Raw genomic sequence first — 24,256 nt, forward strand, 5'->3', positions numbered from 1 at the left:
GTATTTGGGTTTGTCTCATTTAGGGTGTGTGTGTGTATATATTTATATATATCAACTGGAAGCACTCACAAAGCATCACAGAGTCATTTGCTCTGCAGAATTCCCATGTGTACATAAATTGTGCTAATAAATATTAAATAACCTCAATTTTTCCCTCATAAACATAAAGCAAGATACTTAATGGATTGTATTTCAGGAAATGACTTTAAATACTGTATAGAAACTGAGTGAAACATGACATCTGCTGAAGGGCTGCATCACTTAATATGATGTACAGCCATTTACAAAACTAAGCAAATGGACTTCAGAAATAATTCTAGCAGCCAAAATTGCAAGAGCTTATTTAGATTAGAAAGGACATAGCTAGGATTTTCTTTGATTTAATGGTTTTCATATGTATAGCATCGAATAGCTCCATGTCCTGAGGAACAGGTGAAGCAATCTTGGTTTTACCCCTTTGCACGTAAAGAAATATCGGTCTGATTTCCCTATTGCTTTCCCTAAGAAAAGCAGACCTGCATCTCTAATGCATATAGTAGAGTAAAAACCTAGGACTGAGAAAGCCTGTCCACATGAGCATGGTCACCCTACTTATGCAGTACTTCTGGTTTTGTTTGAAAGAGTTTGTTCTTTTGAGTTCTTGAGCCTAGCGTGTTGTTGGTAGAACATTTGGCATGACTGTTTTCAAAATAATTGGCATGCTTGATATTCAGATTTTTATAAATTTGACTTGAGTGGTAAAGGTTTGGGAACATTGTCAAGGATTCTCTGTTTGCCCTTATGCCTTTTATTTTAGACCAGAATATTCATCTAGAGGTTTAAGATTCACCCTCATGATTCCATGCTGACTTAGCTGCTTTCTACATGCTGACTTTTGGAAACTTCAGAAGATGATTCAGGGGAACTTTTTTTCCTTTTCACCTGCTAGACAAGTCCATTACACTTGGGATTATCCCGTTCCTTAGCTGCTTGAGACAGAGCGCCCATCCCTTTTCTCATGACCTCTCTCTGGCCATGAAGGGGGAATAGACATAGGCCCTTGCCAGTAGTCCCTGTCTCCTACAGCTGCAGACAAGGGTAGATGAAATATTGGAATTCTTCCAGTCAGGGGTGTGTCTCCAATTTGGTAGATTCTACAAGACTCCTGGGGCAATTACTGTTTGGGGTAACTTTCCCCAGTGTAGCAGACTCCAGGTGGTTTTCCCTGATTGCAGGCACCTAAGGGTAGATCTCTGTTTGCGTGGGACTGACCACTCTAGGATGCCCCCCCCCCCACACACACACATATACACACACTCCCTAGAGCAGGGATGGACAGTTCAGATCCTTGAGACAGGCCAAGTTTTCAAGATATCGACAATGAATATGCATGAAATAGATTTGCATGCACTGCCTCCTTTGTATGCATCTATTTTATGCATATTCATTGTGGATATTCTGAAAACCAGGCCTATGTATAACTTTCGAGGTCTGAAGTTAGCCACTCCTCCCCTAGGGAGCGGAGGATCTGAGTGGACCTAGGACTAGACAAAATTAAAAAAAAACAAACAAACAAAGGGGGGTTGAGGAGAAGTGAGCAGCTTCAGCATGCTCTATGGATGCAAGTGCGTGTGTGGGACTAAAAAGGTTGCCAGCCTCCTCAGAAGAGACTAGCAGGAAGCCCTCCTGAAGTAGCGATAGACCATGGGAGGAGGCTGGAATACTGGTGGGGAATGCTCCCCTTGCATTAGGGGAGGAAGAAGGGCTGCCCTCAGGACAGTTAGACCCAAAGTCTGCCCTATTGGAAGGGAGCTCTGAGGAAGCCCCAGGCATCAGTATAATAGGCCTGGACCAGAGCCAGCTAGGGGCCCATTAGGAAGCCATCACATGGGATTTTTCCCCTAGAGTTTGTACTGTTAATGCACCAGGCCTTCTGTGCTATGCAGAGGCCTGGTCCTGCAGCAGATCGAGGGCTCAGGGACCTGGGGTCCTTGAAGGGCATTAGTGGGGCCCATAAACGCTTAGGGAATTGAGTAAAGGCCTCCCCTGCTGTAACTTCTGTAGAAGTGTGGTTGGCAGACGAATTATGACAGAGTGCAGCCCGAAGCTCACAGGAGGAAGAGCAGTGTGTGTCAGATGAACAGAATGCCGCAGTAGTGTGGCTATTTAGAAAAGGGGAGCTTACAACCCTTATCACCAGAGTCCAGGTGGCCTTGAAAATCTCAAGCACCGTGATGTCTCCTATTGTGATCCCATCTTACAGGGTATTAGGAAACAGACCTTTCTCTTGCACAAAACCCTGAGGCAGATGGCATTGATGGAATGAGTCTCCTCAGGGAGAACTTAAAGGAGGCAGGGTGATGAAGAAGTGGTATCCATCCTTGCGGAGGAGAAGAGTAGATTGTTGCAAATCCCTAAGGTGGACACACTGATATCAATAGTGGCCCAGAGAACTATCATTACTGTAGATGGAGGTATGGCACTAAAAAAACCGACAAGACAGGAAAACAGAAGCAGTCTTAAGCTGGCTTTCTCTATAGGGGCATTAGTAGTTCAGGCCTTGATCTGCAGGAGCTATGTGGTTTGGGCAGCCTTATACTGGATTCAGTATCTGCCCGATAGCCAGGAAACCACAAATCTAGAGTTGGCTGTTGCGTTCCTGGCAGACTCAATGTACAACCTGATTAGATTGGTCTTTAGCTCAGTCACTTCTGGGATGGTATCCAGAAGACAGCTTTGATTGCACAATTGGACAGTGGACTTAGCTTCCAAAGCATGCTTGTGCAAGTTCCCCTTTAAGAGGGGAACTCCTGTTTGTTGAAGATTTGGAGAACCTGGTATGAGGTCTGGGTGATGCCAAGCCCTAAAGACTCCCAGAGAACAAAAGCCGGCAGGGACCTAGGTGGCAGCGATTTAGGTATCAACATAAAGGGAAGGCGTTAAGCTTAGCAGCAGCTTACCCAGCAAGAAGCAAGTCTCAGTCCTTTCAAGGGGCCAAGAAGCCAGTGTCAGACCCTTCGGCAGCCGCAGGTGTAGTGGACACTCCCCATAATGATATCAGGTGGGCCCTTCTGCTGATAATACCAGTAGGACCCATGGTGCGGTTTATGCAGAGTGGGCCCATATAATGCAGGACCAATGGGTCCTAGACATAACAGCAAGGGGGTACAAGACAGAGTGCATTGCTCCAGTGCCCAAAAGTATTTATGATTTCCCCTGTGTGTCTAAGCCAAGAAGGTAGCAATAAAAGAAACAGCAAAAATTGTGGGATTTGGAAGCAATGGTTCCTGTTCTGCTTCAGGAGAAGGGGCCAAGGGGGCTATTCTGTTTATTTTGTAGATCCAAAAAAGAATGATATATTTTGACCTGGCCTGTTCTAGATTTAAAAGGTATTGACAGTTACCTGAGGGTACCATATTTAAGAATGAAGACACTCCATTCGGTCATGGCGGGCAGAGGCCTACCATCCACATTCCCATGAAAACTTTTTTTCAAAATCTTAATTTTTGCATTTTAGGCCAACATTTTCAGTTTCAGGCACTACTTTATGGGCTTGCAATAAGCTCTGGGATCTTTAACAAGATCATTGTGGTTATAGTGGCAGCCCTCTGTAAGCAAAGGATTTTGGTTCATCCTTACTTGAACAGTTGGCTCATTAGAGCCAAAACCACCTAGAAAAACCGACAAGCCTCAGCCACGGCTTCTAGACAATCTGGACTGGGTAGTGAATTATGCAAAAAGCAACCTGGAACCCACCCAGTCATTAAAGTTCTTAGGTGCTCCCCAACACGAGGGAAGGTCATTTATACCTGCTACCCAAGAGAAAATCTCTTATGCCCTATATTCTCCCAGGGTATTGGACTACCTCCAATTGCTGGGGCTCATAATGGCTGCCATAGATGGGCCAGGGCACATATGCATCTGCTACACCAGTCACTGTTGGCTTACTGGTCACCAGTCTCTCAAAACTACGATGTATGTCTGGGTCTCCTGAGTGGCAGAAGAGAGTCAGATCTGGTGACTATTTCCCAGCAACCTTGCAAAAGGAGTATTACTGGAAATACCCGACTGGATACTGCTAACCACAGATGCAGTATGACCAGTTGCAGTGCACATTGTCAGGGCTGGCTGGCCCAAAGGAATTGGTCAAGGGAGAGACTCTCTGTCCAATAAACATACGAGAGCTAAGAGCCATTAGATGGGCACTCCTTGTCTTCCTACAAAGGATATGGGGAAAGGCAATAAGAATTCTGTCAGATAGTTCCACGGTACTGGCATACATAAACAAGCAAAGGGGCACATGTAGCCCCATGCTTGTGGAGAAAGTGAGCAGGCTACTCAGCTAGGCAGTAGAGAACTTGATCAGTTGTCAGCATCCCACATTGCGGGAAGTAAAAATACACAAGCAGATGATTTTAGCAGGAATCAGCTGGACCCTGGAGAATGAGAACTCAGCCAGGAAGCATTCCAGAGGATAATGAAGCGATGGGGGTTACCAGCTGTGGGCTTGACCGGAACCATCGCCTAATTTTTCACACAGTGAAAAGAAGCTGGCTTCAGTGGAGTAAATGCCTTCTCTAGCCATGTATTCCCACCTTGATCTCTGGTAGGTACAGTCATAACTAAAATTGAAGCTCAGCCCTCGATGGTGATAGTGGTAACTCCCAATTGGTCATGAAGACTGTGGTATGCAGGCCTTATAAGAATCCTGGTGGGGACCCCATTGCAGTTCTCCAGAAATGAGAGGCTGCTTTGGCATGGCCCAATTCAGATGGAAGTCCTATCTCCATTCTGTTTTACAGCTTAGCTCTTGAAAGGGCAAGATTGTGAAGTAGGGAGTACTCTTAGGCAGTAGTAACAACCATGCTGAAAGTTCATAAGAACTTAACCTCACTGTCCTACATTAGATTCTAGATGCTATTCGAGGCTTATGACTGGGAGAGTAGATGTTTTTTCCCTGGAAGGTGGGCATCTCACAAATACTAGACTTTTTGCAGAAGGGACTAGATAAAGGCTTAGCAATCAATTCTTGGAGGGTGCAGGTGGTGGCCATTTTCTGCCACAGAGGCCACATTAAGGGAGTCCAGGTAGCAGCACATCCTGACATGATGTGCTTCCTGCAAGGGGTTAAGTGTATTTGATCACTCTTCAGACCAATCTTTCCTCAGTGGGATCTTAACTTGATCTTCAAAACCTTAATGGAAGCACCATTCGAACCCTTGAGGCAAGCATCCTTCAAGGATCTCATGTTAAAAACTACCTTCCTGGTAATGTTCTCTTTCACCAGGCATACTTCAGAGTTCAGGCTGTCTCATGTAGGGAGCCCTATTTAGTAATTTTGTCTCATTCGGTTAGTTTCAAACTGGTGCCCTCATTCCTTCCTAAGGTAGTATCTCTATTTCTTCTGAAACATGTGGCGTTCCTACTAACATGCAAGAGGAAGAATGACAGCCTTCACCACTGGACATGTGCCACGCAATAATGAGATACTTAAAAATGATGGATCCTTTTAGGAGCTTGGATGGGTTTTTTTGGTGCTGTTAAGAGGACCATGAAAAGAAGAGACTTCCAAAACCACAATAAGATGGATGAAGGAAGCCATCTCTTTGGCATATGTATTCAATGGTAGGCAAACGCCAGTCGTGCTTCATGCACACTCTACAAGAGCACAGGAATCATCCTGAGCAGAAGCATCTTGGGTCTCCCTAGGGTACGTTTGTAGGGCTGCTATGTGGTTATTCCTGTACTCATTTTCTAAGCACTGTAGGCTTGATGTACGGGCAAAGGAAGAGATGGCCTTTGGATCCAGTGTTCTTAAGGCAGCCCTGTTTTCGCCCTGTCTGGACTGCTTCAGCAAGTGAAAATGAAGGAAAAATTGTTCTCGTCTGATAATTTTATTTCCCTGAGTCCTGCTAGACCAGACCAGGGCCCACCCAGGAATAGAGGGGCAATTAAGTAGGGATGCCCAAAGTATCTCTGTGTGTGTGGCTTTATCTTTCTCACTCCCTGTTCTCTTCCCTCTCCACCCTCCTCTGAGAGAGGGAATGACCTCGAGGATAGATATACAAAAATATATGAATATGAGGAGGGCAAAAGAATGAGATCCTTGTCCAGTTGTTTTGCCAGGTGGCTATTGGCAAGGACCTACAACCACTCCCCCTTCATGGCCAGAGTGAGATCATGGAAAAGGGGGTGGGCTGTCTGACTCCAGCTGAGGAAGTGGATAATCCCTAATGGAATGGTTTAGTAGGACTCAAGGAATGAATATTACCAGTTAAGAACAATTTAACCATTTTTATAGGAGTTATGCCCATCTTCTGTTTGCAGTCCATTGGATTTAATGGCAAGAGAAAGTGGGAAATGTGGATCAAATAAAAGATAACTTGAGATGGCCAACTTTTAAATGCTAATTAAAGGGATGTTTTGGGATGCCAGAATGAGGATAATATCTTTAAGCGCTACTGACATACACCGGACTGGAGGAATTGATTTACCAGGCAGAGTTTAAATCAAAATGTGAAGCATTCTCCATATACAGTATAGTTTGTCACCCTATATTTTTATTTTCATACCACAGAGTTTTTAAAACAGCAGTTAAGCTACCATTTAAATTTCATGGGATTTTACCCTGGGATAGACGTTTTATTTATTTTAAAGTGTGTTTTTTTCCACTTATAGCAATAAATCATGCTATGCGGATTACAATACAAATAAAATCATAACAATCAAAAGTAAAATACAGTCAAAACATTAACATATACAGTCTGTCAAAATAATAAAAAAAAAGTCCTAGCTACTACCAACAGCATTATCACTTAAAAGCTTGTGAGAACAGATGTGCTTTTAGTTATTAGCGGCTGACTGAGAGACTCTGTCATCTTTTAAACAATTCACTTGTCTGTTGATTTCAGAAGAGAAAGAGCCTGGTTTTTTTTTTTTAAAGATTTAATATATTCTTTGGACTGTTTCTCTCTTTCACTGGCCACCTCTACATAACAGGTTCAGCACTGAAGATTGTTCCATCTTTCTTGGCAGAACAGATTATAGCTGTGAGTGCAGCTTGCCCTCAGTGCACAGCGGTATCATTTGCTCTTTGAAAATGCAAAATTAATGCTTTGCTTTCACTGGTGACTGATTCTCTTGGCTTTCTGTTCATTTCCCCAGACTGAATAAAATTACAGCAATTTGCTTTAATAAATGGACATTGGATGTGTATGTCCATTCTTATCCATCCATCGCTATAGAGTAGGTAAAAATTCGGTATGAAATTATGCAGCCACTGCATATAGTCCATTTAATCAAACTGATATGGTGTATTGTGCTCTGTGCTGACAGTGCAGCATAAATTAGTTTCAGTAAGAGTGGAGACTGGTATCTGTTTTTCTTGTGCCGCTTTGTAAATGGTAAACTGTGTTAGAAACTTTGAGTAATAGGCAGCAGAAGATGGTGATAAACAGACTTCACTTGCCCAGGAGACGACAAGTGTGATGCACTGGGGTCTGCACAGGGAGCAGTTCTGTCAGTGACTCATAAGTGACTTTGCAGAGGAATTGGATGGGCAGATCTGTCTTTGCTTTCATGGCACAGAGGTCTGCAGCAGAGCTAGCATTGCAGAAAGATTGGAGAGGTGGAAAAATGAAGAGGAGTGGTCAAAAGCATGGCAGCCAATAGTTGGTACACCTAGAAATGCAGTGACATGGTTTGGGGCTCTAGATACCCAGAGATGCAGCAGATGATGAAGACACAGTACTGACTTCTCTCAAACAGTGCACTTTTTTCCTCTTCACAGAGTGAAAAGATGGTATTTGATTTAATGAAAGTGTCTTTGGCATCTAGTATTTTTTTTACCATTTGTACTAAATGATATAAACGATCAGAAGAGGAGGAGCTGCAGAATCTTGTTTCACATTTTGTATCAAATTACTCTGATAAAATTACTTGTACTTTTGCAGCAGCTTAATTTTTATTTATTTATTTATTAATTTTTATATACTGGTGTTCGATTTTACATATCACATCGGTTTATCTAATAAAGCAATATGTGAGGTAAATAAATGTTTTGTGAACATTCTTTCTGCTTTGCACTTTTGTTGTTTGAATAAAAGTAAAATAACAGAGCATCGGTTTCTAACAGCATGGACACTGGACAGTGTTGTCGTCGGAATCTTCTTGCTGTGGATGGTGAGTCTAGAGCAGCAGTAGAGAAGGGTTCACAGTTACTTTATCACTGAGCTGCTGCTTCCTTGACCCTATTGCTAGAGATTCTTTCCATTACATGGTATTCAAAACATCAAAAATGGAATAGATCAAACATTTTCAGCACTTCAGCACTTCATCCACTAGTGACTTTAGAGAATCACGGTGCTTTGAAGGAACTGCTCTAACTACTTCCCATTTTGTGTCAGATTTCACATATACTGTGATCTGAAGGTCTGATAGGAAGCTATGCAAGCACTGAGCCCCCTATACATCTTCCTCCCAAGAGTGCTAAGTGTACTAGAGTGAATCCTAAACCTTTTGGTCTTTTTGAGGGTGGATTTGATTGATACGATAACTGCTACATCTCAATTCATCGAGCCTGAACATGATTATCATTTCTTCCGTCTTATCAACAGGAGCTACAGAAAGGGGAGACCCCACTTTATCTGGGTCTCTTGGAAGACACCCAGATAAATTAAATTACTACAATATCCCTGGATGGATCCACAAACTGGTCCTGAAGTCTCCTCCTTCTGTAACTCAAATGGAATGCTATCCATCATTGTCATCACACATCTGGGACTATCCTGTCAGAACCCCATGGGCATGATGGACCTGGATCATTATCTCACCTGGGTAGCAGGGAGTACCCGACAGAGGACCTCAGTTGACCATAGAGGCCAGCCTGAACATCTGTGCGCTGGATGAGCTTTACCCGCCTATGTGCTGGAAAGATGCATGGTACATGAGCAGCCAATGCTCATTTCCATCGGATTTGACATTAGTCTGCATTGACATCGATGCCTCCTGGAGCTTACTGCCCAGCTTCTCCTGTAAAGCTGTCAATGCCAGCACAGACTAGGAGGCAGGAGGGGAGGACATGCCTTCCTGGGCACCAGAGATGACAAGGAGACCAATGTGATTCCTGGAACTATGGTGAGCATGAGCTGTCCTCCCCACGGTAATGCTTGGGGGATTCGTGCTGCTGCTGCAATGTCCCCTGTCCTGGTACCATGCATTGGCCTGATATTGATGGCTCTTAATTATTCCTGGTGCATTTAATGCCCCATCAATGGCCAGTGCAGCTCCTGAGTTCTTTGTCTACAGCTCTGATGCCTATTGGCTGAGCTAGCATCATAAATGACAGCAGAAAAAGACCAAAATGGCTCATCCAGTCTGCCCAACAAGGTGTTTAGGGTTGTAACTACTGCTTCATGCAGATTACCTCTCCTGTCCCTTCTGTTTATATCTCCTGAGGAGATTCTGGGAGCTTCTGCCAATAAAAATGTCATCTAAGGGTCATAATCTTATCCAGTGAGCAGCCTGAGATGTTGTGGTCAGCTTCCAGGCAAAGTACCTACCAATCATGGGGTGTGATAAACCTAACCCAACACAGTGTTGTTGGGAGTATTCATGCTGTACTCTCTATACTGATTATCTTGGAGCAGGGGTTCTCACCCCAGTCCTTGGGACATACCTATTCAGTGACGTTTTCAGGATATCCACAATGAATATGCATGAAACACATTTGCCTACATTGCTTCCATTGTATGCAAATTTATTTTGTGCATATTCATTGTGAATATCCTGGAAATTTGGCTAGGTGTGTCCTGAGAACTGAGTTTAGAACCCTTGCTTTGGAAAATATATAGTTGGGCATTTTATTTGCAACATCTGCATGATGATTGTGTAGCTGAACACTCTAGTAAACTACAAGCAAGACTTGTTTTGACACTTATTTTCTCCGAGGGCAAGCAGGATAACAGTCCTCAAACATGGGTGTCATCACTGGATGGAGCCCGGCATGGAAAACTTTCATGAACTTTGACTGAGCCTCACTGAGCATGCTCAGCATACATTATACCATGCGTTTATGCGGGGTTCTCTTCAGTCTTTTCTGTGGAGCCTATTGTTTTCCAGTTGAGTGAGAACTTCTTTTTTTTTTTAAACTTTTTGCCTACTTGACCAGTTTCTGGAAAACTTCGTTTTCCCGATTTTTGGCTTTGCAGCCTCGCATGGTCGACATCTGGTTTCTCCTCCCCACCCCCCAATTATCCCATTAGCATCCTAGATAGGTTTTTTGATGTTTATTGGTAAGTTTTCTTTCGTAGTTGATACCCCTGGGCCGGCAGTGTTTGGTGCCCAGCGGTCATTGAAGGCTGCCGCCATAGATTTTGATCTCGTGTCCTGTTTATTTCATGACTACATGTCCACTTTGGGATGTAAGTGATGCCCCTGGTGCACAAAGACCATGTCTGGTACCGTCCCCCATGATAGATGTCTTCTGCCTTGGGGTATCACACGACGTCCGGGGTTGCAGCATGTGCTCCAGGATGACCCCGAAGGAACACAAGATCCGACTAGACAAGATGGAGTTCCTCTTTGGGCCAGAGATGACCAATCCATCGGCATTGAGGGATCTCGTTGCACCAGTGGACACCGAGCCATCGACATCTGAGAAACTGTCGGTTCCGTCGAGGTCTTCAGATGAAAGGGATGCCGGAGACTGGCCATTGTCAAGCTCCTCCAGGTTAAGGATGTCTGGTTTCTTGTCATTGAACTCTGCTAGCTGTAACTTATCAGGGTATATTCAGTGGCGCAGCCGTGCTGCTGAATATCCTGGTTAAGTTCCGGATATGGGTATCGGGCTAACTTAATAGCCACTTAGTGGCTGAATATTTACTCCTTAATTTCTTGAAATCAGGATGCCTGGAGCCATCAGGTGGATTCCACTTGTAGGCCTAAAATAATTAGTATGCTGTGAGGAGTGAATGCAAAAGAGCTAACTGTCTTCTTCCAGGATTTGATGATCACTGGTTTCATAATAGCTCTGCATTCACCTGGGGTGCAGAATGTAATAAATTATAAGTTAGAGTTCTGCAAAGCCTTTTTAAGAACTAATCAAGGAATTAAATGGGCAGATGTGTAGGAATAATGCTTGGTTTAAATGTTCATGATATAATGGGCAGTAATGTGGAAGAGAGGGGTTTATCCTTTCATTAATTTGAGAACTAATTTCTTGGGGGAGTGTTGAGCCATGGTGATGAGTCCCTTCTTATTGGCCGTAAACATTCAGGAAGGGGAACAGCTTAAATGAATGAACCTTACAGATTCAAGTTATAATATGAAACCAAGGTTATCCATTGCATGTGTTTTAGTTTTTAAAACAAGGTCAAGGCATTAAGGTACTGTCTTTGGCTGTTACTCCCTGCGCCCTTTCATTTGTACCAAACTCTCTTCCGTCCCCTCCATATACAAAGTGATGCATGCTATTTTATGTTCTCAGCTTTGAGCAATGTTTTTTGCAAAGTGGAATATAAGCAGCCAAAAATCAGTGAATACTGTATAATTTTTTTTTTATCATAAAGTGGTAGGCGAATGATCACCTTAACTATAGGTCAAAAAGAACAGGTGAGCCAACGTGGGCTTTCTATTCTTGTTTTGGACAGTGTGATATGCCCAGAATGCTTTTAAAGTAGAGTTTCTGGTAGCTGTGTTGGCTGTGGAGAAACCCATGTTCTTTTCAGGTTGATAGCTTTTGTTGGTTTCAAATAAAATGATGGCATAGAATACGAGCTTTTGAACCCACGTAGTTCGCTCAGAAGTGGGGCCTCTGTGAACTCTAAACCTCCTGTTCGGCCTCTTTGGATAATTTCAGATGTTGGGCCCACAGAAAGGCCTCAATCCAGAACACTTTGAAACCTTATTCCTTCTGACCCAGAATCTGGAGGCCGGTGTAGATAGCAGCTAAGCAGAAATAGGGGGGCCTACCAGGTTGTGCAAAAGGCCTTTTACTGACTTCTCTCCGTTAGGTCTGCACTCTCATTTACATCTTTTTACATTGCTGCAGAGCTCCCATTAATACTTCTCTGCTGCTGTGCCTGGTTCCTTACATGGGAGGGTTAGTAACACAGTGACTAAAGATGGATGTGATGTCTTGGAGACAGAGAGAGAGAGATTCCCAGTTGAATTTTGTCTTGGGGTGTATGATTAGCTTGACTTCATTTCATAAGGAGATGCTGATTTGTAGTTAATGATTTTCCTGTGAAAACAAGCCTAGGGACAGTGCTTTTATAACAGCCCATTTGTAGAATGCACACGCAGACTTCAGCCTTAACCTTCAAAGCAGACTTAGGCACTTAAATCCGCTTTGAAAGTTGGCAGGGGGTATGCGGAGCCCTGTGCAGCGCATACGTGTGCCTTTCGGTAAATGTGGTTGTACATTTATGCACATAAGTTTAGAAAATCAAAGCATGCACGTGAATAGTTTCCCTGCCCCTGAAGGCGCCTCCTTCAAGTACAAGTAAAAGCAGGCATGAAGTTGCACGACCCCCAGGTAAGTATTCAAAAAAAAGTCCAATCGCATGCATTAAACCATGTTTTACAGACACAAATGTTTATGAATATTACCCCATATCTCTTACATTATTCCATTCTTATTTCCTTTGATCTTGGAAGCTTTTTTTTTTTTTAAGATTTCAGTGAAAAAGAAAATGTAATGGATTTAATTTGATAAAAAGAAAGACATGTTAAATTTAATAGAAATCATTCAAAACTATAAATTCATATATGAAGTAGGACCCAGAACAGTGCATCTCGACCCATCCATTTGACTGGGAGCTGTGGTAACTGTTGAGTGGTTGTAATGCACTTAGATTTCTTTTCCAGGATGGGAAGGCAAGTGCTGAGTTTCTTGTCTTGGAGCAAAGGGCTGAATGCACCATTCTTCTAGGCAGAGATCAGTAATTATTGTCAATATATTATCGTGAGATAAATGACAAACCTAATTGTGTGTGTGTGTGTGTGTGCGCGCGTGCGTGAAAGTATGTATATGTAAATATAAGTTGTATAGATACAGATTGAATTCTCTTGATTTTTCTTTATAAAAATGATTTTGGGCAGGATTGTGACTTGGAACAATTTATTTTGAAGACTAGATATGGTTTTTAAATCGCAGATCACCAAAGTGAACACTTAAAAGAACAATGCTTGGTTCCCACCCAGAATCTCTCACTTCTAGAATTTCCCTTCTCATGTCCGTGTAGTCACTTTTGATCTGCTGGACTGTGGAGCAGCCACAATTAAACTGTGAGTCGCTGATGGATGGGTGAACTTTTTATTTTGGACTTGCCCCGTTGAAAAGCTGAAATGCTTGTCAGCTCTTGGAAAAAAAAAATCTTCGTTTGTCTTGCCTGCTGTGACAGCGGCTCATTATCAGCAGAGCGCCACGCGGTCACTGTAAGGTAATTCCTCGGATGAAAGACTGCAAGAGATGTTGCTTTGAATAATGAGAGAGATTAAGTTAGTACCACACCAGATTTATTAATTGTAAAGCCTGTGCCAGGGAATATTAACGAGCCGATGGGTTCAGGAACCAAGTGCATCTTTTTCATCGGTGTATGTTCCTAACTACTGTGGACCTCCCGCATTGGATTTGGATTTTGGATGTAATTACTGGCAAGTTACAAATTCAGGTATGGTAGGTTAGGCCCCCTTCCCCAGAGGGCTTACAGTCAAAAGCTGATGCTTGAGGCAGTGAAGAAGGTTGAAGTGATTTGCCCACAAGGAGCTTCGGTGGGAGAAATGGGATTTAAACCCTGGCTTTCCTGGTTCTCTGCCCCACTGTTCTAAGCGCTAGGGCACATCTCAACTTCTGCTGAGCTCTCTGCTAGCTGGATGGAAGAAGAGGATGATGGCAACAGGTTAAAACACTTCTAGTTTCTAGTGACAAACTTCCTTTAACTTTTCGTATTATAGGACTTTCTATCTTGTGTTTGTTTTTTCATATAGAAAAGCTAAACAAACTTTGACTGGCTTCGGGTTTTTTTTTAAAGTTGTGGACATAGTTCTGTTACTGTGTATATAACACGCACTGTCTGAATATTTGTCAATATTGTTTTACATCGTGCTGTATAGCCTTTAGAAATAATTTGTGGCATAGTTAGATTTACCCCATATTAGGAACTACCACCCAGGAAAAAGATCTAGGCATCATAGTGGATAATACTTTAAAATCGTCGGCTCAGTGTGCTGCAGCAGTAAAAAAAGCAAATAGAATGTTAAGAATTATTAGGAAGGGAATGGTTAATAGAACGGAAAATGTCATAATGACTCTATCGCTCCATGGTGAGACCGCACCTTGAATACTGTGTACAATTCTGGTCGCCGCATCTCAAAAAAGATATAGTTGCAATGGAGAAGGTACAGAGAAGGGCAACCAAAATGATAAAGGGGATGGAACAGCTCCCCTATGAAGAAAAGCTGAAGAGGTTAGGGCTGTTCAGCTTGGAGAAGAGACGGCTGAGGGGGGATATGGTAGAGGTCTTTAAGATCATGAGAGGTCTTGAACGAGTAGATGTGACTCGGTTATTTACACTTTTGAATAATAGAAGGACTAGGGGGCATTCCATGAAGTTAGCAAGTAGCATATTTAAGACTAATCGGAGAAAATTCTTTTTCACTCAATGCACAATAAAGCTCTGGAATTTGTTGCCAGAGGATGTGGTTAGTGCATTTAGTTTAGCTGGGTTCAAAAAAGGTTTGGATAAGTTCTTGGAAGACAAGTCCATTAATGGCTATTAATCAATTTTACTTAGGGAATAGCCACTGCTAATAATTGCATCAATAGCCACTGCTAATAATTGCATAAGTAGCATCTTCTTAGTGTTTGGGTAATTGTCAGGTTCTTGTGGCCTGGTTTTGGCCTCTGTTGGAAACAGGATACTGGGCTTGATGGACCCTTGGTCTGACCCAGCATGGCAATTTCTTATGTTCTTACCCCCCCCCCCCCCCCCCCCCCCCGGCTGATTTTTGACATTCAGCAAATCCCATCCGTCAGAACCTATGATGTACTTGTATTCTGGTATGACCACCCAGGGAGTGTGGGGAGAGAGATTCTGGCATACAGGAAAGGAACGAAACAAGATTAAAAAATGTTTTAAATATTTAACATGGGCAGCTGTAATATTCCATCAGTTTGCTTGTTCCCTCCCCACAACCCCGATTCTACTAGTCAATAAGCAAGCTACACGTAGAATCAAAAGTCCACAGCATTATTTTAAAAATTAACTAAAAGCTTCCACACCCAAACCAAACATCTGTCAAGGTCGTGCGACCCCTTGCCATGATTAAGCCAAACCATTCGAAATTTCCAAGCCCACCACAGTAATAGCAAAAAATGGATCCTTGGGAAGCCTTGCAGCCCCCCCCGCTGTGCTTTCAAACACATCTGGTTCTGCAGCAGGCCCACCCACCTGATGTGGCACACCTCATCCACAAATCGTAGCAATTTATAGGATGGTGACGGACACTTCTCTCCCCCGGGGTAAGATACGCCCCTGGGTTGGAGTGGCTCAGCTTTATTGTGACAAAATAGAAAGTGAGGTGCAGCCTGTTAGCACAGTGGCAGTGTTGTGCATTGCCATGCAGAGGGCTTGGCTCATTATTCTCAGGTCAGGCCTTCCTCTCCCAGGGCAGGCTGGGGATGCTGTGGAAGCAGTGTCGATGGCCCTGCGTGGGAAGGGAGGTCTCGAGTCCTTGCACAGCTGTGACACCTAGTGTCCGGATTTAGGTCCCAATATTACAGGGCTCTGGAATGGGAGTCCTTGGTGTATGTTTTATTTATAAAATTTAAAATTTATGTTCTTTTGGCCTGAGTGAGTTGGGAGAGAATCTAAATTAGGGGGAAATATTCCTTCTCGGCCCTGGTTCTGAGTGAGCTGGAAGCCCAAAGGAGCATAGCAAAACTGCTGGGCCAAAACACCCCCTTCCTCAGCCCACAAAGTGACTAACAATATCCAGTGAACATCAAATGTGCATAAAACATCCGGTTACTGTTCTGAGTATTACTAAGTAAATAAGACTGGATTACTGAATAAAGTGGGTGGAGGGGTGAGAGAGAGTGCAATGAGTGCAGCAGCATGAAGCAGCTGCCCATTGTGTCCTGCTGGTGTAAATTATCTCCCTGTGCTGAATCCCCCCCCCCTCCCCCAGATAATGCTGGAGGCCTTGATGGGAGTTTTCCTGCCAAAGTAGGCAGAAAAATGAGAGAGGGATGGGCGGCTGCTGGAGCACTGATGCCATATAGTTCTGTTATGTACATCGGAGGACCTTGGCCTGTGCTAGTAATTATCTTCCAAAGGGGGGGGGGGGTGTATATAGTGCTATATAGTAACACTACACTGTCATGACTGAACAGGTTCTGCAGAAAATGAATGCTCAAATCGGCTACAGTGAATTATTACTTTGAAAGTGTAATGACCTGTGCATGAAAGGTCACCTGAGCCATACAGGAGTAAACATGTTACAAGAATGCTAGTGAATTCACAGCAAACCTACATCACAGAAGAGACTTGTGCAGTTTGCACGTGGGAGAGAGGGTGGGCACGTGTATAACAGGTTTGTAGCACCCATCTCTGTCCCGCTAACTGACTTTCAGAGGGTTCAGTGACACTCCCTTCAAAATACAGAACTGCTGCTAGATGATTTTGGAAAAGTGATGACGTAATGATGGGAGAAAAGCAAATAAAAGCATGGATCGTACTGCATGGTGGGGCAGGCCCTGTTTGTCTGAATAGTGGAAGGAAATATGCAGTGATGAATGGAAGTAAATGTGTGACAAACTGTAGATAATAAACCAATACATCTTGTTAAGTGGGGATGGTGACGACATAAACAATGGGGACAAGGCTAAAAGCTTTATCACTGTCAACCAATATATGAAAGCCATGAAATCTGCAGCTATAACCATATGGTTTGGGGCTGTCAGTGCTTTATGATAGGACAAAAGACCTCAGCATGTAGTTTTGTTATTTATAGCAGCGGTTCTGTTAATTATAATTCTTGGCTGTAATGAAGAATAGTGCTGATGAGCAGGGGCCAGCTCGGTGGCTCAGCGGTAGAGCTGTGCACTGTCATGTGAAGGGTGTAAAGAATACTGAAATTTTGGGGATTCTTTACCACCATGAAATGGGAGGAGAAACTCCCCAAACTTGGAGGAAGGAAGTAATTGATATCTACAAATGAGTTTCTTTTGATACTAAGCAGGGTGGCTGCCATGTTACACATTTCAGTATGCAGAAAAAGGTCAGCTAATATCCCTTTTTTTTTCCATTAGACTAACAGACTAGTTTTCAAGAACTCTGTTTTTCATTTAATAATAATTATAATAATAATAATACATTACTGTGTATGTTGACTGTAATCTGCTGAGGTTGGGGGATCAGTGGAATAGAAATTGTGGAAATAAATATTTGATGAAAATATTCTCACAGGACAGCAGGATGTTAGTCCTCACATATGGGTGACATCACAGGATGGAGCCCAATCATGGAACACTTTTGTCAGAGTTTCTAGAACTTTGACTGGCACCTACTGGGCATGCCCAGCATGGCACTAAACCTGCAGCCAGCAGGGGTCCCTCTTCAGTCTTCTTTTTTCCGCGCAGCAGTAGCCACGCGGGTTAAGGAGCACACAGATTCCTGACAGGAATTTTCCTTACGGAATTACTAAAAACTTTCATATCCCACAGGGGTCCCTCCTTTGAATTTTTGACTCTGCAGTACCTCGGTAAGTTTTTACCCGTTTTCGGTCGATTCTCGTCTAGTTTGGCCCTCGAGGCCTACTGGCTGTCGACCGTCCCGTGGCTAAATTTTTCAAAGGCCATAGCATCGGGGTTCTGTTGGTGCCCGGACTGTACTCTCACCATGTCCATAACAAACCCGCATAAAGTCTGTGTAATGTGTCTTGGGTGCGAGCATGATGTCTTGACTTGCACCAAATGTGCCTTAATGACACCAAAAGGTTGCAAGGCCAGAATGGAGAAAATGGAACTTCTCTTCCGTTCTCAAACTCCAACGCCATCTATTGCGTCAACGTTGTCTGAACCGGCATCATCCACTTTGCGCCAGTATCGGCCACTGGCTGGTGACCATCTGGCGTCGACGACTTCTCGGTCTTTGACTACCTCTACTCCCCCGCAGGACCAAGGGGATCCTAGAGAAAAACATAAGCATCGACACCGGAAGTCTCGGACCATTGTTGAAGGAAAATCATCGACCTCGCCATCGTCCGAGCCGCCATCGAAGAAACCCCGTCCAGAAAGGCACCGACCCTTTCTGCGACCGGGTCACCGAGGCAACCCTCACATGGACGGGTATCGGGAGCCGCGACTCTGCCTTTAACGGTGGTCCCTCCGGCTATGCCTCTGCCTCCTTCTTCCCTTCCGGAGCCGGGGTTGCTTGCTCCAGGTCTCCGTGAAGAACTGGACCAGATGGTCCCCCGGTGCCGAAATAGGTGCCGGTTGCGGAACCGATCATCGATCCCATTCCGGCAGCATTGGCACCGCTGCTCTCTAAGATGGAAGTGCTCATAGTCGCTTTTCCACCGATGGATCCTGGGTCACTGATGGCTCCGGTGCCTTCCCTGCTTACCCTGTCATCAGGAGGGGAAACACCATTCCGCATTCTTCCATCGGGAGTCCTTCCAATGCCTCAACCATCGATGCCGATGTGCCCATCGGTGCCACCGATCCATCCATCGATGCCCTCGATGCCTGCACCGGTGCCCTCGAAGCCTTCATCGGTGCCTCCAGTACTTCCCTTGATGCCTTCAGATCCTAGACCAGGACCTTCAGGAATACCATCGGCCCATCCTTCTCAGGTTCCTACAGGGACAGGTGCTGATCCCTATGACACCTGGATTGACGAAAGTAGGAAGCGTTCTCCTCCAGAGGACTTGTCCTTCATAAATTTTGTGAAGGAAATGTCTGAATCGGTTCTCTTCCAATTACAGACTGAGCAAGATGATAGGCACCAAATAATGGAGTTGTTACAATTCCTGGATGCTCCCAAGGAAATAACCTTCATCCCTATTCACCAGGTTCTTTTGGATCACCTCAAAAAGAACTGGGAACACCCTGATTCTGTTGCTCCAGTCAACAGAAAAGCTGATACCACTTATTTGGTCCAGTCAGCCCCAGGATTCCAGAAATCTCAGCTGGATCACCAATCTGTGGTTGTAGAATCTGCACAAAAAAGGGCAAAAAGATCAAAACCCAACTCTTCCTTTCTCCCAGGTAAGGAACAGAAATTCCTGGATGCCATTGGCCGGCGTGTCTTTCAGGGATCGATGCTTATCTCTCGGATTGCCTCCTACCAGCTGTATATGACCCAGTACAACAGGGTCTTATTCAAGCAGATACAGGACTTTGCAGAGTCCCTGCCTCAGCAATTCCAGGAACAGCTTCAAACCCTGGTACACAAGGATTTTGAGGCAGGGAAGCATGAAATAAGATCCTCTTATGATATCTTCGACACTGCTTCCAGGGTATCTGCAACTGCTATTTCGGCAAGAAGATGGGCCTGGCTTAGGTCTTCCGACTTGCGCCCTAAAGTACAAGACAGATTATCTGATCTGCCCTGCATTAGGGACAATCTGTTTGGCGAACAGATTCAGCGGACGGTGGCGGAACTCAAGGACCATCATGAGACCCTTCACCAGCTCTCTCTGATGCCCTCTGAGTATTCCTCCAAACAGCCTTTCAGGAAGGATACTAAAAAGTCATTCTTCCATCCAAAGAAATCCTATCCACCACAGTCTAGAACTCGTTCCACGAGACCTTTCCAAAAGGCCCAGTCTCGTCAATCGTGGAAACAAAAGCCGCAGGCAGCTCCTCAGCCAGACCCTGCTTCCGGCTTTTGACTCTTGCATAGAGAGCAGCAGCCAGTTTCCACTGCCTCAGATACCAGTGGGAGGTCGATTGTGCCATTTCAACAACAGGTGGCACACCATCACCTTAGACCAGTGAATTCTTGCCATAATCTCGCAAGGTTTTCACCTGAACTTTCTCTCCATCCTACCGGACTCCCCACCTCTACCGACGTGGAGAACATCCGACCACTCACTTCTCCTGGAGCAGGAGATCTCCTGCCTCCTTCAGTCCAGAGCAGTAGAGCCAGTGCCCTACTCCCAACAAGGCCTAGGATTCTATTCCCGGTACTTTCTAATCCCCAACAAATCAGGCGGCGTTCGTCCAATTCTGGACCTACGCGCCTGGACCTAAGTTCAAGATGGTGACCTTGGGTTCTGGACCTACGCGCCTGGATCTAAGTTCAAGATGGTGACCTTGGGTTCCCTCCTTTCTCTTCTGCAAAAAGGAGACTGGCTCTGCTCTCTCGATCTCCAAGACGCGTACACACACATTGCGATAACTTCATCTCATCGCAGGTCCTGAGATTTCTGGTAGGCCCCAAGCACTATCAGTACCGAATGCTATCATTCGGCCTGGCATCTGTACCACAAGTCTTCACCAAGTGCCTCGTAGTAGTAGTAGCGGCAGCAGCCTTCCTCAGGACTCAAGGTGTTCACGTCTACCCCTATCTAGACAATTGTTGATCAGGGCTCTCACTCAGCAAGCTGCTCTGTCGTCCCTACGTCTTACTTTACACACTCTGATTTTGCTAGGATTTCTCGTCAACTACGCAAAATCCTGCTTAGTCCCATCTCAAACTTTATCATTCATAGGGGCAGACTTGGACACCTTGCAGGCAAAGGCATTTCTGCCTCGACAGCAAACTCTTGTCTCTCTCGCACACCATCTACAGTCTCAGCACCACACGTCTGCACGCCACTTCCTCATCCTGCTGGGACACATGGCGTCCTCAGTACAGGTTACCCCAATGGCCCGCTTGGCCATGAGAGTCATGCAGTGGACTCTAAGGTCACAATGGACTCAGTCTGTCCAATCTCTGTCGACCACTGTCCACATCACCGACTCACTTCGTCAGTCTCTAGCCTGGTGGCAAAATCAGATCAATCTCCTCCAAGGCCTGCCCTTCCAGGCTCCAGACCCTCAAATAATTCTCACCACCGATGCTTTCAACCTTGGCTGGGGAGCCCATGTTGCCGATTTGCAGACACAAGGAACTTGGTCTCCAGAGGAAGCCAAGCACCAAATCAATTTCCTGGAGCTGCGAACAATCAGATATGCTCTCAGGGTATTTCAGGATCACCTTTCCAACCAGGTCATCCTCATTCAGACGGACAACCAGGTGGCCATGTGGTACATCAACAAACAGGGAGGGACGGGCTCCTACCTACTATGTCAGGAGGCTGCACAGATATGGGCGGAGGCCCTCTCCCATTCGATGTACCTCAGGGCCACCTACTTGCCGGGAGTGGACAATGTGTTGGCAGACAAGCTGAGTCGCGTCTTTCAACTGCACGAGTGGTCCCTCAACCCCACTGTAGCGGACTCAATATTCCAACTTTGCGTCACCTCAGAACCGCAAAGTAGAGAACTTTTGCTCTCTCACTTGCAGCCAAAACTCTTAGCCAAGAGATGGGTTCTCCCTCTCATGGGCAACAGGTCTCCTATATGCATTCCCTCCACTTCCACTTCTCTTGAAGACTCTCGTGAAGTTACGTCAGGACAAGGGACGCATGATCCTGATAGCACCTCACTGGCCTCGCCAAGTGGGTTTCCAATACTTCAGGACCTCTCCATTCACAGGCACATTCTTTTGAGAAAGGACCCACTTCTAATCATTCAGAACGACGGGTGCCTACACCACCCCAATCTTCAGGCCTTGTCTCTGACGGCCTGGATGTTGAAATGTTAATTCTTCAGCCACTTAACCTTTCAGAGCCAGTTTCCCGTGTCCTGATTGCTTCACGGAAGCCTTCCACGAGAAAATCTTATCTTTACAAATGGAACCGCTTTAAATCATGGTGTTCTTCTCAATCCCTTGATTCCTTTACCTGTTCCACCATGAAGTTTCTAGACTATCTCTGGCACTTGTCAGAATCAGGTCTAAAAACCTCCTCCATCAGAATGTATGTCAGTGCGGTAGCCGCCTTCCGTAGAGGTGTCGGGGGTGTTACTATTTCAGTACAACCCCTCATAACACATTTTCCGAAGGGCTTGCTTCACCTCAAGCCTCCTCTGCGCCCTCCGGCCCCTTCTTGAGACCTCAATCTGGTTTTGGGTCGGCTCATGAAACCACCATTCAAGCCTCTCCAATCCTGTGATCTTCGCTATCTCACATGGAAAGTGATCTTTCTTTTGGCAATAACATCTGCTCGCAGAGTTAGTGAGTTACAGGCCCTAGTTACCTATCCGCCTTACACTAAACTTCTGCAGGACCGGGTAGTACTCCGCACTCACCCTAAGTTCTTACCTAAGGTAGTATCAGACTTTCACATTAATCAATCCATTATACTATCTGCCTTCTTTCCAAGGCCCCACTCCAATCCAGGAGAGCAGGCTCTGCATACCCTTGACTGTAAACGGGCTCTAGCGTTCTATCTATATCGTACAGCTGCCCACAGGAAAAGCACTCAATTGTTTGTTTTTTTCCATTCCATCAAATTGGGGCAGCCTGTGGGTAAGCAGACTCTTTCCTCCTGGTTAGCGGACGGCATATCTTTTTTTCTTTCAGCAAGCAGGCATTCCACTTCAAGACTGTGTTAAAGAACACTCTGTGAGGGCCATGGCGACTTCAATAGCACACCCATGCTCGGTGCCACTTCCTGACATTTGCAGGGCTGCTACCTGGAGTTCTCTCCATATCTTTACTGCCCATTATTGCTTAGACAAAGCCGGAAGACAAGATTCTATCTTCGGCCAATCTGTCTTGCGCAACCTTTTTGCAACTTGACGTACCATCACTCTTCCACCTGCCCTTTAGGGTTCAGGATGCTCTCTACCAAATTTCACCGCAGTCCTAGTGCCTGTTGTACATATGGGTACATTTGGTGCATTTCTCGGACATCCTCAGCTCGGTACTCACCCATATGTGAGGACTACCATCCTGCTTGTCCTGTGAGAAAGCAAATGTTGCTTACCTGTAACAGGTGTTCTCACAGGACAGCAAGATGTTAATCCTCATGAAACCCGCCTGCCACCCCGCGGTGTTGGGTTCATAACGTTTTCTTATTTTATTTTTCAGTACTTCCTGTAGCTTTAAAAAAGACTGAAGGGGACCCCTGCTGGTTGCAGGTTTAGTGCCATGCTGGGCATGCCCAGTAGGTGCCAATCAGAGTTCTAGAAACTTTGACAAAAGTGTTCCATGATTGGGCTCCATCCTGTGATGTCACCCATATGTGAGGACTAACATCCTACTGTCCTGTGAGAACACCTGTTACAGGTAAGCAACATTTGCTTTTCCATATTTGTAAATGTTACATTTTTTTTAAATTCCCAAAATTGAAAATTGAACCTAGTTACTAAAGCATAGTATAATCAGATTGTATTGATCTTGCATCATCAGGAAAATCTATGGTTTGGAAAAAGATTTTCCAGTAATAGTTGCACAAGGTATGCATCCCGAAGGGCTGCCTGCAGTATTTTGCAGATTCTTAAATCATTCTGTTGGTACGTTAGACTACTGTTTTGCTTAGATACTTGGAACTGCAAATGCTTAATCTTTTTGTTTTACATTATTTCCAGCAAAGGCTGCTGCTGAGCTTATTAGAAAATATTGCCACTGTCAGTTATCAGGAAAACTGGTTTAGAAATACTGAGAGAGGCTGTAGTAATATTTGTAACTCAGCACTATACACAAACATTACCCTCTGACTTTTTGTTTCTTGCCTAACCCAGTATGGTAATTCACAGCTTTTATGTAGGTAAGAACGTGTTCCTTGTACAGATTTTTCATCATAGGAAATTATTAATGAGCAAGGTGAGAAGCAACCTCGTTAAACAAGAAAAATGATACTTGCCGATGGTATTGTATACAAAACTACTTTTGGCATAGAATAATGAATATAACATTGTAACAGGATTTATTATTTATTGATCTTGACATCCATCCAGCCACTCTGACAATAGTTTTCATAGGGTGTCCTTTTTTTTGGGGTACCCACACTTCCTTTGGTTCCTGTCACCGTTTTCTTGTAAGACAGGTTATCCGAGGTATGCAGCGTCTCTGCTCTGCTCTTTCACAATCCATCCTGAGCATGACAAGAGGGCTGTCCCTTGGTCTCTGTTTATGAATTGCCTCATTCAATTTTTTTACTCCCACATATGATTTTTCTGATTGAAAAACCTTATAACAATTTTTTCTTCAGGGGCTTC

General features: G+C 44.5%; 1 protein-coding gene across 2 annotated transcripts in view; it reads left to right on the forward strand.

Moving 5' to 3' along the window:
* PRKCA (protein kinase C alpha) overlaps positions 1-24,256 on the forward strand; it is an 866,216-nt gene that overhangs the window by 297,302 nt on the left and 544,658 nt on the right. The gene's annotated exons all lie outside the window — the stretch shown is intronic.

This window comes from Rhinatrema bivittatum, chromosome 4 (genome assembly GCF_901001135.1).
Source record: "Rhinatrema bivittatum chromosome 4, aRhiBiv1.1, whole genome shotgun sequence".
Classification (NCBI taxonomy): domain Eukaryota; kingdom Metazoa; phylum Chordata; class Amphibia; order Gymnophiona; family Rhinatrematidae; genus Rhinatrema; species Rhinatrema bivittatum.